Source organism: Vigna angularis, chromosome 5, assembly GCF_016808095.1.
Source record: "Vigna angularis cultivar LongXiaoDou No.4 chromosome 5, ASM1680809v1, whole genome shotgun sequence".
Classification (NCBI taxonomy): Eukaryota; Viridiplantae; Streptophyta; class Magnoliopsida; order Fabales; family Fabaceae; genus Vigna; species Vigna angularis.
In genome coordinates this window covers 4,884,826-4,896,438 of record NC_068974.1, presented here as the reverse complement: position 1 = coordinate 4,896,438, position 11,613 = coordinate 4,884,826, and positions in this window count along the sequence as shown.

The window sequence follows — 11,613 nt, the reverse complement described above, 5'->3', positions numbered from 1 at the left end:
ACGTGGAACTAACTAAGCAAGCAAGTTATATACGTAAAGAAATGAATATTATGTGTTACATCATCAAGATGACATAATATTTGAGAAAGGTCAATGATTGCGCTTGTGATGGCTTCCACAATATATATTGCAAATTCTTCCTTCACAACTATTATAGGCTCATTCAACTTAAACTATTATGAGAATTAAAAAAATAAGCTTAATAGGGTTTTCTTGTTGAAGGTTTATTTAATATTTTTTTTTATTTTTTCTTCAATTTAGTCTTTATTTTATTTATAAACAGTTAATGAGATTCATTATGTTAAATTGGTGTTTACACCAATTAAAAGATTATCATGTGTTAATAATTTTAGACTTCTTCAACTTTTCACTGTTTTTTTTGCTTCTATTTACAGTACCTCCACGATCGTCTTTTATGAAGTAGAAATGGAGAGAATAAAATATTAGAAATGTCCAAATTTACTAACACGTGATAATCTCCCATTAGTATCAGCACCAATTTAACAAAAAAAATCACATTAAATTTTAAATAAAATAAAAATTAAATTAAGAAAAAAATTGAAAATCACATTAAACCAAGTCATAAGAAAAAAAAACTATTAAACCTTAAAAAAATCTATTTGCATAATCACTCACTATTTCTTATTGAAGCCATCAATTATTTTAGGTATGCTTTTAATGGCAATATTTTATGGACAAAATTAAAGTTACCTTATTTTATTATAATGTTAAAATGTATTTTATTATAATTGATTCGTGATTATTACTTTATGTAATCAATCGATCACGTTGTTCGATCAGGGTGGTTAATTAAGAATGGTCGGCTATATTAATTTGTTCATAGTTCGACCAAAAGATGATTGGCTAAAGTTTGATCATCTTAGAGTAGTTAGCCAAATGATAGTCAGTCAAAGATGATCGACCCAAAATGGTCAATCAAAGATGATTAACCTAGAATGTTCGACCAAGAATGATTGACTTAGAATGATTGACCAAAGGTGATCGACCAAGAATAGTTGGCTAATAGTGATCAATCCAAAATGATTGGCTAATATATCAACCCAAAATGGTTGGCTAATAGTGATTGATACAAATACATTACAATTTTTGTCTTGATTTTCATTCAAGAATGTCCACAACATAGTTGTTTACGTATAACAACGCAAACATTAATATCTATATAAAAAATCTTAAATTTTAATTAAAAATAAAATAAATTTAATAATGTATAAAAATAATGTCATGATAATCTCTACATAACACTATTCAATTGATATAGTTCTTTATTAACTATGACATGGTTAACTAATCTAAACTAACGAGAAGTAATAAAAAAACAGAATTAGTATACTAATGACCGCACACTCAGGTTTATGTGAGAAATTCGACGGCCATCTAACGGGTAAAGACAAAAGTATAGAACACGAAAAGTAATATATATATATATATATATATATATATATATATATATACATATATATATATATATATATACATATATATATATATATATATATATATATATAAAATACATTTTTTTTGTGTGTGTGGGGCTATGTTCACACCTAATTTAATATTCTTCGTTTTGATTTGAATATCTTTTAATTATGAATCATTTTTATATTCTACACTTTTCTAACATTGTTCACGCAATTTGATTAAAATTAAATTATTAAAATATACTTTTATATTATAAATTTTATTCTTCTTTATTTAACGCAACATATCTCCATTACTTCTTATATTTTTCTTTTTTTGGGGGACAATTATATTACTTACACGGATGTTTTGAATTGTTTGAATGATTTATTAGACGGATATTTCTATTTTCTAAATTTTGAATTGTTTTAAAATTTTCTTACACGGTTATTTTTCTCCATCATTTATTAATTCTCATTTTTTTTAAACAGGACAACTAAATTATATTGGTAACTTAAAAGTTGTATTATTTCACAATCAAAGAGAACTGATCAAAACTCATTTTTTTTAAAATTCATTTAAAGTATTTTAAGATATTTTAAGAACATATTTTAAGATATTTTAAGAAGATATTTTAAGATATTTTAAGAAGATATGTTAAGATCATTATTATTAATTTTCTTATAAAACACATAATTTAGTGTTTATATGTCTATATACTAATTTATTATTTATATAGATAAAATTTAATAATTTATATTAATTACAAAAGGATATATCTTATTTTATGTAACATCCTTACAAAATTATCTTCCCAATAAAGGATTTGTATACAACATAATATTTCAAAGTGTAACTTAAACATGCACAAAAATATAAATATAACTTTTTACAAAAAGATATATATTATCATAACATAAACAAGACAACCAAAGAATAAGTTATGGAAATAATTTTTTAACATAAGTAATTATATATAAAACGGAAATGATACTTTAACAACAACATTTGACAACATTTTGACACGGGTCACGTGTCAAAATGGGATTGGTGCACATGAAAAACAATTTCAGAAATTAGAATGACGTGGAAATTGATATTTGGGAGCAGGGGTTTCAAGTTTTGGGGGTTAATTTTCAGTAATCAGATTTTGAATCTGAGACTTTGTTAGAGAGAGAACAGAAGCTTAGGAGAGAGCGCGAACCCGAGAGAGAGTTTGTCTTCCTCCGACCCAGCCACCGATCTAGGCATTTTGAGTATGAAATCGTCCCACCCGCTTCCTTCCCTGCAGCGTAGGGGTGCGTTGCTCGTCAGAGTGCCGCCTCTAGAACTATTCGCGAACCCTAGAGAGAGTCTGTCTACCTCCGACCCAGTCACCCATCGACGCGTTTTGAGTCTCGAATCCTCCCACCCGCTTCCTTGGTGTAGCGTAGCGGTGCGTTGCTCGTCGGAGTGCCGCCTCTGGAACTATTCGCGAACCCTAGACAGAGTCCGTCTACCTACGACACAGCCACCCATCGACGCGTCTTTCTACCCAGTTGATTACCTGGAGCATCGCGGTGTGTTGTCCGCCGGAGTTCCGTCGTTGCCACTATTGTTCGATCCGTTGACCGGCGACGTTAAAGGCGTTGATTGCAACGTCCTGCCAAAAGGACGCCTTGTGGCCATTCCGGTGTCGTTTGAGCTATCGGTGTTGGTTGTTGGGGTTTGGAGTTTGGCGGAGTGTCGTCATTAGTTTGAAGCGTGGCAATCCTTTCAGCATTGGTGTGTTTTATTTGTTTAGTATTTTGAGGCTCGGTTTTGGGTTACGTTTTTTTATGCGTGTCATTGATATATTATTTATCGTTGTTTGGTCTTGGTGTAGTGTGATGGAGGAACTTGGTGAACAGAGTAAAGGTCCTCATACGAGGAAGAAGGTATGTAGGGTTGTATTTGATTTCCATATATTTACTGTTTGAATGTATTGAAGTAGTAAGCATGACTTTGTATGCAGTTAGTGTTTAGACACTTCTGCAAGACCAAGTTCATAGGTGATTTGAACGAATGGTTGACTTCTGAACAGAAAGGGTTACATTAAGAAGACTGTTTTTTGTTGGTTGTTATACTTGCCAGATTGTATTAAGATAGGTAGGAATTTGTTATCTAGGTTATGTGGTCGATGGGTATATAATATTGGTGGGTTTTATTTTGGTGACAAAGTTATTGAGTTTACTGAATTTGATGTATGTTTGTCCTTAGGGTTGCCTGTTGTTGGTGAAGTGATAGATTTAAATAAAGTTGGGCATCGTAGTGTTTGTAGGGAGTACTTCCCTGATGGGAAAGTAGATGTGAGCATGGTATATGACTTTTTGTTAGAGGAACATGAAAATTTTCCAACAGAACATTTTTGCAGCTTGTATATATTGGTAGGGATATCAGAGTTCTTGCTTCCCAATCGAAGTGGAGTAGTATTTCCAATTCTTTTTTACCTTGTTTGGGAGTTAGGGTGTGTGGGTAAGTACAATTGGAGCAATTTAGTCTTTCAGTACTTTGTTGAAAGTGCGTCTAGTGCTTCAACAACAATGAAGAATCAAACAAGCAAAAGCCATTTTCATGTTCAAGGATGTGCTTACCTGTTGCAGGTAGAAGTTTGTTATGTAATTGTTAATGAAAGACAATGATTTGTTATTGTTTTTCATCATTTTTAATGTCATTGTTGTTGGACTAAAAATTTGCAGGTATGGTTTTGTCACCATTTTGTGACATCAAAGTCAACGTACAGTACCCGGGTAACAAAATTCCCAAGGTTGTTGAACTAGATTGATATCAATATTAGGGAGAAGTTTATCAAAACTACTTTGGCAAAGGGATCAGTGAGTAGTTGTTGATTAGAGGAATGTGTTGGTGCAAAGTAATTTATGTTTTTTGTTTGATGAAATCAAATTTGTTAATGACATTGCGGGTTGTTATTGATGTTGGTGTGTCGAAAGAGGAGCTTTGTTATGGTATGGTGAAAGACATTGTTGAGAAATATGGTGTTCCATTTAACAAGCAAAATAGAGGAGACAAGGAGAAATTAATTTCTGTTGTAGAAGAACAAAGGCGAGTTTGACAGTACCACTCCTAGGAACGCTCTAGCAGTACCTCCTCACAGAGGCGAGTTTGACAGCACCTATAAGCTACCAAAAATTGGTGCAGAGCATATTTCTTAGAGTTGGAAGGGACAGAGAAACTAAAGGGAAAACTACCAGTAACAGGCAACCAGCAAGTTGCATGGCTTAGGTTCAAGAACGGTTGAAGAAAAGGAAAAAAAAAACACTTACCGGTCGAAATGGAAAAACGTTCGGTTCAAACTGAAGCCCTTGGTGCAGCGAGCGCGAAAACACCTTCAAATCAAAATTTGATCGGTTCAGTGAAGAGAAAATCTAGAGAGAAGGCAGAGAGAATTTTAGGACAAGGGTTTTAGAGAGAGAGAGAGAGAGAGAGAGAGAGAGAGAGAGAGAGAGAGAGAGAGAGAAAGCTGTTTAGAGAGAGAAAGAAAGCTGGCAAAATGAAGGAATTCTGGATTTTAGAAAACCCCTTCCTAAGGTCATGGGTCCTTAGCTTATGGGCTGACTGCCTCAACATAAGGCCCAATAGCCTTATTATTTTCAGGCTCTTACACAATGTGATGTGGACCGTCTGCTAAACCCAAACGTTGAACGACCCAAAGCTAAAAAACATAAATTAACCAAAATGATAATCATATAATAAACAAAGTTCATCCACATTAAAATTAAAACAATATTTAAATTTGTTACCTGCAACACTGCAACATTGCCACTAAGGCCTAGGGAGTCCTTTATGTCACGTTGCCTTATCATCCTTGACGCATTTCCTAAACTATTTACCACAAATGTGTGCACAGCTTTTGCCCAGTTATATTGGTACAAATTATCAATGTTATCTAATATTGTAAGAGGCATGTTACTAACTTCCTTTGAATGTCTAGGAAAGTAAAAAACAATAAAACAAACTAAAATATACAAACGACACACACAATCAACATCCATGTCACTATTTTGTATTAACAACTTTATCCTACTTATGACATCTTTCAGAGTAAATGACTTTGAACAAAATTGTTGACAATCAACACCACCAAAGTTATCATCAAAATTGACATCTAAACCACCAACACCCAACTCTAGACCCATGCAAACATCGCCAACTATAAATGGTACCATTTGTTGCTTCAAAACAAAACATTCATTGTGCCCAACCCAACGTGTAACCATTTCCTTCAACAGCTGAGTGCATAACTCAATTGGGTTGTTCATATAAAGACACCACTTGAATGGAGTCTCCCTGATACGTGTCCTATCAATTTGTCGAAGTATACCACTAATGTCGACTATCGGTTTTGTGTCGGATCATGCCCGCAATCACAACTACAATTCATTTTCAAAATATAAACCATAAAAAAACTCTTTTCATACAAACAAATCAATTTTCAAAACATTATATCTACTTACATTGTCATAACCTCCTTCTTTTGTGCAATCCATTTACGCCAATCAAACCAAAATACAATCCACGGCAGCAAAAAGGCTAACAAAGGACCACGACCTTCCACGGAAGACGGACTGGGTGGGTCGGTACACGTCAACGGTAGTAGCCCAAAACACCGCCCGTCAACGGATCGGACAATAGTGGCAACGACGGAACTCCAGTGGACAACACACCGCGACGCTCCAAGGAATCAACCGGGTGGAAAGACGCGTCGAAGGGTGGTTGGGTTGGAGGTAGACGGACTCTGTCCAGGGTTCACGAATAGTTCCAAAGGCGGCACTTCGGCGAGCAACGCACCGCTACGCTACACTCAAGGAAGCGGGTGGGAGGATTCGAGACTCAAAATGTGTCGATGGGTGGCTGGGTCAGAGGTAGACAGACTCTCTCTAGGCTTCGCGAATAGTTCTAGAGGCGGCACTCCGGTGAGTAACGCACCCCTACGCTACTGGAAAGGAAGCGGGTGGGATGATTCTAGACTCAAAACGCTTGGATGGGTGGCTGGGTCGGAGGAAGACGGACTCTCTGTCGGGTTCGCGCTCTCTCCCAATTATGTTCTCTCTCTAACAAAGTCTCAGATTCAAAATCTTATTACTGAAAATTAACCCCCAAAACTTGAAACCCCTGCTCCCAAATATCAATTTCCACGTCATTCTAATTTCTGAATTTGTTTTCCACGTGCACCAATCCCATTTTGACACGTGGCCCGTGTCAAAATGTTGTTGTTAAAGTATCATTTCCATATATAAAAAAAGAGGTATTTTAATTAACAAACCATGATAATATAATTTCATTCAAATATCAACACACAATAATATATATATATATATATATATAACAAATAAAGTAGGTTTAATGTCTCCTAAAGTCCCTATTTTCGTCCAGAAATTCAAATAGGTCCCTTTCTTTTTCGGCGTCTCAATTGGGTCCTTATTTTTGTAAAATTGGATCAAATAGGGGCTTTCCGTCAAATTGAGATAACACCGTTAAGAAGGATATGCTGACAATGTAATTTTTTATTACGTGGCATTAAAAGTTAAGCTTATAGTTCTTGTTCGTGGTGTGGGTTGTTCTTGTTCGTGGTGTGGGCTGTAGGGATGGCAAGCCCAAAGATGCTATTAGGGAGGGGGGTTGAGAAAAATTCTCCATTTTCCCTTGTTCATGTTAGAGGACTGAGGTTTGGAAGAGGGAATAAAATAATAGGAAGGGGTAGGGGGAGGATGATTCAGAAAGAAGACCTGCAAAATTCAACACAGTTTAAGTTTATATGTAATTTTTTTTTCCTTTATATTCTCTCCTTCACTCCCTTCCACAGCAACCCCTGCCTCTACCGAACCAGTCCAACTGTGGCTCTCTCTGGCCGGCCAAAATCATCACCGGCGACGCCCTCCGCACTGGAAGTGCCACCACACACCATCGTTCCAGCTTCTTTCTTTTCCCACGCGAGCCATCAGAGCAAGAACGTGCCACCGCTGCCGCTTCTCCTTCAAACTTCTAGATCAGAGTGCAACATAGGAACGTTGCTTCGCCTATCCAAGTTTTGCTGGAACTCTTTCTTTAATTTGTTGTAAATTCGAGAGTTTTACTTGAAAAGAAGAATAAAGTTATGATGATGGATGATTGTTGCGTAGACGTTTGAGAGTTTTAATTGGAAAAAAGAATGGTAATGGGATGAAGATTCGAAGCTGAAATTGGAATCATGGAGAATTTTGGGAAAGCTGGTTTTGGAGGAATCGTATGGACGAAAAGGGAAACATTTTTTTTTAGGATTTTGGATATGGTGGTGTCTACTGGACCTTGAAGGAGAAGAGATGCACTAAGAATAGTTAACAGAGGGAAAAAGAACACTCCCTTTCGGCACTTAATTTTATTTCACCCGTTAATTTTATTTCATTTCCAACTTTGCCCTTTCAGCACTATTTATCCTTCATTTTTTAATTCAAAAATAAAAAAAAAACACAGTTTAGTCACGTCAGCATGCCACGTAACATCCTATTTAACGGTGTTATCTCAATTTGACGGAAACCCCTATTTGATCCAATTTTACAAAAATAAGGACCCAATTAAGACGCTGAAAAAGAAAGGGACCTATTTGAAATTCTGGACGAAAATAGGGACTTTAGGAGACATTAAACCAATAAAATATTATCTCACGTTTAAGAGAAAATTCATTAAATATGTTATGGTAGAAATTAACATCTAATTCCATCCAAGATTTAAATTAACAAATGAATTCTGAAATAATCAATAAGGTAAATTCAATACAACTCAAACCATACACATACTAGGTAATAATTCTTCCCTTAAATTCTTAGTATATGATATCCTAATCATTGTGACTTAGTTCATCGTAAAGAAATCTATATTACTATACAAACGTTAATACTTAGTTTTAAACCCTCGGATGGTCCTCGTATTTGTATGAGAATCTCAAGTGGGTCCTCATATTTTTAATTGTCTCAATTGGATCCATATATTTGCAAAATGTCTCAATTGGGTCCAAATATTTAAAAAATTAAACCAATTAAACCCTGTCCGTTAAATTTTCACAAACGGCGTTAAAATGTGATGACATGGTGCACGCTGATGTAAAAATGTTTTATTACGTGATTTTTTTTTTAAATTAAGAGTTTTTCACGTGGTAAAATTTATTCCTCCAACCAATCATTACCGCGACGGCAAGACCGGCCTGCTCGCTAACTCGATCCGCACACTTTTCATCCAGGAGAACTGTTTCCAACGAGGAGAATAGCTTGAGTTTGACTGCAACTCGCGGTTAAATCCCTGCGAGATTCGGTCCTGGGCTGCCAACGCCAACCATCACAACCCCATGGCTACTCCTCTTGGGTAACCACCAACAATCACCAACAACCAGAACCGCAAGAATTAGAAAATCCTAACGGAAGATTTCTAAAGTAGAAATCTCAAAACGCTGCAATCGCGAAAAGAAGAAACCCAAAAGTCAAAACGCTGCAATCGCGGAGTGAATCCATAAACCCTAGTTGCAAGTTCAAAAATTAAGCACAGAAATAAACCCCAAATTTTCAAATTTCAGAACCCTAAAATGCCAAAACGGAAGATTCACTCCATTGCCGCGTCGGTCTCCCTTATAACGCTTCGCCACCACCTTCACCAGTCATCACCGTTCGCACCCAACCTGCGTCCACCTTCATGGTTTCTTTGAGGGTCGTCACAAGAGCCTCCACGAGACCGCGAAAAGTTGTCATCGCAACACACACCGCCACGAAGAGAATGCCGCGCCTTCATCGCGCTTTTACCGCGCCATCCCCGCGCTCTCGCCGACATCGCAGTGCCATCGATGATCTTTCCAGGTTGGTTGCCCGCGAGAAAGGGGGAAGAAAGAAACTGGAGTTTTGAACCCTCGTGGAAACGACATCGCTGCAGGACGCCCTCGCTGCGACCTCGTTGTGCCTCGCCGCCAACATTAAGTCTGCCGCGGTGAAGAAAAAGAGAAGAAGCTTCAAGCTTCTGGAGAAAGGAAACCCAAGATTGGGAGAAAAATTTTGCTTAGGATATTAAAATGTAAGGCTTGATCAAGGGTTTTCATCCTAATGTATCCAATTAGGATTTTGAATAAAAAATATTATTTATTAAAAGAAAATTAAGAGAGCATCATAATTCTATTTTTTTAATTTATTAAATTTCATGTAATTACTGCAGCATATTTTTTTTAAATAAAATATCCACCTTAGTATATCCACCTTACTTAACGGACATGACTTAATTGGCTTAATTTTTCAAATATTTAGACCCAGTTGAGACATTTTGCAAATATATGAATTCAATTGAGACAGTTGAAAATATGAGGAGCTACTTGAAATTCTCATACAAATACAAAAATCATCTGAAAGTTTAAACCTTAATACTTAATACACAAAACAGGCAATGGTAAAATTTATATAAATCTTTTCATTTTCAATAACCATTTGCATATACAGTATATCAAACATAATTTTAACAAAATCATAAATCAAAGTTTTAACTTTAACAAAAAAATTTGGCAAAGAATAAAGGTTGATTTGCATATTTATATGCTTTTTCTTCATTTGATTTAACCGAAAATTATATAAAAAAATAAGACGATTTTTGTTATATTTTTGTTTTGCAATTTTTTTCACTCGAGGAGTGAAAATATCATAAATCAACTTCATACAACAAAATCAACTTTATTTTCAAACTTTTAATCAAAACCAATTTAACAAATATAATTTTCAAACACAATAAAATGATTAAGAACTGGATGCAAAACATGTCTTAAGATTGTTCTTGATACCTCTAGTGCACTCCTCTAATATTTTATTTAATAGTGATTAAAAAACACTAAAAGAAATAAGAAAACAAAAACAAAACAAAAAATAATTAGAAAAATACTAATATAATGTCTCATGGTCAACTTTTGACGCTTAATACTGATTTAATGTCTCGTTTTTCTATTTAAAAATATAAGGATCAAATTAAGTAAAATATATAGGAATAAAAATAAATTATAAACCAAATTATTAATTAAGCTAAACATTTATTTCTATAATGTTCCAAAATTGTAAACAGTTAATATTTAAATAACTAAATTGACTCAAATTTAAAAGATAAAGTGTCAAAATAATATTTTGAAAGAAAAAAATACTAAAATAAATTTTAAAAATAAGATAAAAATAAATAAAAATAGAATAACATTTCAAGTTAAAAAGTAATATAGTTTTAATTAACAAATATATGATTTAAATTTTATTTCAAAAATACTATATAATTAAATTATTTAAGAGTGGACTCTATTTAGTTATAATATTCACTATTCATAGAATAACTTTTACCAATAATAAACTCAATAAGTTTTGAAATGTATAAATTACCATAAACCAAACTTCTCTACTGTTTCGGTACTATATATCTAATAATAGTCTTAAATATTTTAAAAGTTAAAGTTAAGAATGATTTATATGTACTTTTCTGATTCAATCCTTTGATTTATTTTTCAAAGAGAAAACTATTATGAAACTTTAATGTCAAAACAACAATAGTTATGCGATGGCTGATCTTATGTTATTTTAAATGTAAAATTTAATTCCCTTAATTCTTAGTTGGTTACTATGTTTAATAATTTCACAAATTTAGAAGTTGATGTTAAGAATAATTTAAATATATATATTTTTTAACATTTTAAAATATTTTTTAAAAACAAAATAATAACAAAGTTTTAAATTATAAAATAAATAATATCTCAAATGTAATAATTAACAATTATACTTTTAAAGAATACAACTATTCATTTCTTACATAAACAACTATAAGATTTTTTATTTAAACCATGAACGTTGAACGAGGCTCTCAAGATCGGAAGCGGCAAAGAAACCAAAATTTTAAATCAAGATAAACCAAAAGAAATTAAACATATTTTTAGTGATGAACATATCAACGAATTTCATTTATCGTTTTTAATATTTGTGTTTTTTTAATTATTTATAGTTTCGAAAGTACCATTGATGTCATTTTATTATACTGTTCAAAATGTTATTTAAAATACTACCTGGATAAAAATAGTAAAATAAAATTATAAAAAAATTAAAAATAATTTTTTTATTACATTTAAATCTTTAAGCCTATTATTTACATTCTCTTCCTTCAAGTTGTTGATATTTTAATTATAAA